This window comes from Suricata suricatta, chromosome 12, assembly GCF_006229205.1.
Source record: "Suricata suricatta isolate VVHF042 chromosome 12, meerkat_22Aug2017_6uvM2_HiC, whole genome shotgun sequence".
Classification (NCBI taxonomy): domain Eukaryota; kingdom Metazoa; phylum Chordata; class Mammalia; order Carnivora; family Herpestidae; genus Suricata; species Suricata suricatta.
In genome coordinates, this window is record NC_043711.1 from 103,206,377 (window position 1) to 103,210,103 (window position 3,727).

The 3,727-nt window shown below is 53.4% G+C and overlaps 1 long non-coding RNA gene across 8 annotated transcripts in view; it reads left to right on the forward strand.

Moving 5' to 3' along the window:
- LOC115275008 overlaps positions 1-3,721 on the forward strand; it is an 11,542-nt gene extending 7,821 nt beyond the window's left edge. The window contains exons 1-6 of one of the 8 annotated variants that reach the window (XR_003901361.1): positions 7-415; positions 1,022-1,191; positions 1,354-1,466; positions 1,617-1,731; positions 1,831-1,916; positions 3,336-3,721. This is a non-coding gene — a long non-coding RNA (uncharacterized LOC115275008). Of the gene's footprint in view, positions 1-6; positions 416-477; positions 686-746; positions 859-1,021; positions 1,192-1,353; positions 1,467-1,616; positions 1,732-1,830; positions 1,917-2,537; positions 2,670-3,335 lie in introns of those variants that run through there. The other 7 variants (XR_003901358.1, XR_003901364.1, XR_003901357.1 and 4 more) reach the window with 7 other exon arrangements.
- Positions 3,722-3,727: the final 6 nt, after the last annotated feature.

Below are 3,727 nucleotides of genomic sequence, written 5' to 3' on the forward strand. Positions count from 1 at the left end.
GTGCCGCAGCGCGCCGCAGTCCGGCCCCGCGCCCGGCCCCGGGAAGGCCGGCCGGCGGCGCCGTCACGTGTCCTCGGCGACCGCGGAGCAGGTCTGATCCGTTTCTGTGTGCATCTGCCCGGCCCCTGCGCCTATCGACCGCAGATCTGGGTCTGCACCGGCGGAGGACGAGGAAAATGCATGCGGCGGGCCCTGGGATTTCTGGGGTACTGGGTGGGGTGGGGGTGGACGCAAAAAAGGGGCCTCTCCGGGAGCTGGTCCCCGGGCCAATCTGAAGTCCCTAGGCTCGCCAGCTCTTTGGACGTGTGCACTGCCACCTGGAACCCCGGCCAGACCCAGGGAGCCTCGCTGCGTAGAGGACAGGCGACCTGACCACACGTCACCCACAATGCTTTGCCGCCCGGACCGCCAGCCAGTTAGTTCCCTGGAGGGAGGGGAGGGGGCGGTGCTGCCTCCGTCCTTCGCCTGGCGCCCGGCCCGAGAGGAAGATGTGGGGAGGAGGGGTAATGCCTTGTGAGGAATTATGCAGCTGCCCTTAGTCAGCCCCTGGCGCTCGGAAGCAGTTTTGTAGCCAGAGTCTCAGACTTTTCGCTTTGCTCCGATGCAAGCCTGCGCCATCAGGGAAAGCGGCAGCCGGCTTCCCGCATCTGAGAACTCCGGGAGCCTGCCTTCCCGCTTCCACTCGGTAACTTGCGAGAAAACGCCGCTGCTTACCGTGCAGAGCGTGCCAGGTGACAGGAAGTGGGGAAACGTGGACGTGCACGTTCCAGACAGCGGTTTGGGGCAGGCGTCGTAGAGGGTCCCTCACTGCCCAGAGGGAGAAAGCAGAAGGAAGCCCAAACTTTTGGAGGAGGGCTGGTAAAGAACCCTTTCTACATCTCGGCTGAATCAAGCCTGTTGCTGTGGTAGCAGTCACTAATTAGGAGAGCCTGAAGAGGCACGCATGCTTATGAAAAGTAATACAGCAGCGTTTCAGGAGGAAAACAGTCTTCTCTAATCCCGCCTTTTTTCTGTCTTACAGAGGCAGGGGATATTTCGGAAGAAAGTATTCACGTTCCAAGCAGCGCACCCGCAGTAGGCCACCCACTGAAAATCAGAGAAAGCAGCATTCTTGATAAGAGTCCCCGGAATTCCACAGAGATAACACGATGTGATAGGAATTGCCACGCTGAAGATCTTTTCTAGATTGAGGTGATCGGGAAGGCGGGAGGGTTCGAGGGGAGCCTCCCCAATAGTTTTAGTTCCGTGAGAGCAGGGCTGTGTGCATTTTCTAGGCTCTCCTGTAATTACTTGTTGACTGAATGAGTCCACATGGGAACCTGGAGTAATCCCCGGCCTCATTTGGCCCCACAGATTTCCTCAAGGTGTTACTTCCAAGGAGACTCGGTGTATGTTCCATTGGCAACATTTATAGTGGTCTGATTTTGCATCTAATACACACTGTGAAAGACAAGCAAGCAAAAAAGGTGAAACTATAAACAGAAGCCAATACCCCCCACCAACATTTCAATATTATGCAAATAAATATTTCAAAACAAACCAGTGAAAACCAGCCCAGTACTGGTGGTAGGGCCATTTGCAATCCGTACTTACTGACCATGTTCTGTTGCTTCTAGTTCCGGTGGCTTGGAGAAGTCCTTTCCAAATATAAGAGGAGTAAAGAAGTCACTTCCCCTGCTGTCAGCATCTGCCAACAGATTGAGCAAGAATATTTCAAGCACTACAGACAAGGTGATGTGAACTTTGAGGGTAAATCTTCCTTGCTGTGCTGTTTGGGGGTGTGTGTGTGTGTGTTTTCATGGTATTTATGACTGCATGTCTGTTTTCTAGACAGTCCATCAACCCCTAGATGATGATCAGCCGTGTGACTTTTTCCAGAAAGGGAATAGGGTGAATGTATTCCGTCAGAAAAGCAGGTAAATAATTTTAATTGCTTTATCTCGCAAATGGCACGTCATATCAGTTCTCCAGATGGGATACGTGTGGCTGGATAAAAAGTATTTCTGTGGATACAAAATAGGTACTTACGTTTTTGACCCATCAAAAATGAGTGGGCAAAGTAGTTTTAAACAGTACTCGTTATTAAAAATTCCAGAGATCATAATTCTGCCACTGTTAGCATGATTTTGGGTAAGCCCCTTAACCACCTTCTATGTTTCCTTTTTTTACAAAAAGGATACTGATAATAAGCTTTTGCGGATATGCCCTGAGAGAGCGAGCAGAAGCTGTAGCAGTATCGGTCATGAGTTCTCAGTAGAGACAACTCCGTATCCATCTTTCCAATATATATTGACCACACGTTAGCTGTTGGACACGATTCAACACCCTCTGTATTTATTTAAAAAACAACACATTCTCAGCTGATTCCGCAGTGTGGCAGAAAGCCCTGGACGAGTCACCTCGAGCTCTCCAGAAAGCAGCTCACCGCAGGCTTTCTTTCGCCCAAACTGATTTAATGCTCCTGAGAAGTACTAGGAATCCTCGCGAGATGCTGTGTGTTGGGTAAAGAGAAAAGAAGGCATTTTCCACTCTGACAGGAGATCACCTGGGAATAAATCCCCTCCGGGGCACCTACGGCTGCGCTGGTGACCGCCCCACCGCAGAGTTCGTCCCTCATTTCCCGCCATTCACAAGAGACCTCGAATCCTCTTTCATTCATACAACACACTGTAAGGCACCACGTGATCTTTTTCCCCCCGATTTTGAACACAGTTCTCCTGAGCGCACTTCCTATTTGAAAACACTTGAATAAAAGCTTTGGATGTGAGGCACAGGTTGGATACGCGACACTCTTTCATGTTAAGATTTTGTTTATGTATTATTGGGGGCGCCTGGGGGCTCAGTCGGTTGTGTCGGACTTCAGCTCAGGTCGTGATCTCACGGTTTGTGAGTTCGAGCCCCTGCATGGGGCTCTCGGGCTCTCTGTGCTCAGCACAGAATCTGCTTTGAATCCTCTGTCCCTCTTCCTTGCAGACCCTCCCCCACTCGCTTTCTCTCACTCTCGAAAATAAAATCCTTTTTTAAGAAGATGTTATTATTTATTTTGAGAGAGAGAGAGCGGTGGGGGAGGAGGAAAGGAAGAGAGAATTTCAAGCGGACTCCATGCTGCAGGGCTCAGTCCATGGCCCTGGGATCATGACCTGAGCTGAAATCACGAGTGGGTTGCTCAACTGGCCCGTGTGGCCAGGTCCTCCGTGCACCACCCGCCGGGCAAGGGCCGCGCAGGCCTTCGGGGGACAGCCGAGTGGATCCCCCGGGTTCTTCTTGTTTGTTCAATCACCGGCAGGCCAGGTCTGGTCCGGTGAACTAAGAATGACCGTTTTATTTCTCAACAGCGATATGAATGCTGGCCGGTCTTGGACTAAAGCACAATGTTCAAAACCCTCTTCAGGAAAAAGGCCGAGTAAACCCCAGGCGCCCCCCGTGCCCAGACTCCGAGAACGCGCTTCCCCGGAAGGCAAACCCCAAAGGAGCCCCCCGGGCCTCGGGTGTCGGGGCGCCTCCGGGCAGGAGCTGTTTCTCGACCTCCAGTGCATGAAGACCGGGAAGGCCGACGAGGACGGGGACAGCGCCAGCGACCTGTCGGACTCGGAGAGAGTGCCCGGGCCGCCGTCTTCGCTCGCGCCCCCGGAGCTGCACCTGCGCGCCGAGGAGATCGAGGCCGCCGACCCGGACCCCGACCCCGACCCGGACTCGGACCCGCGCGGCGCGCAGCCCACCTACCGCT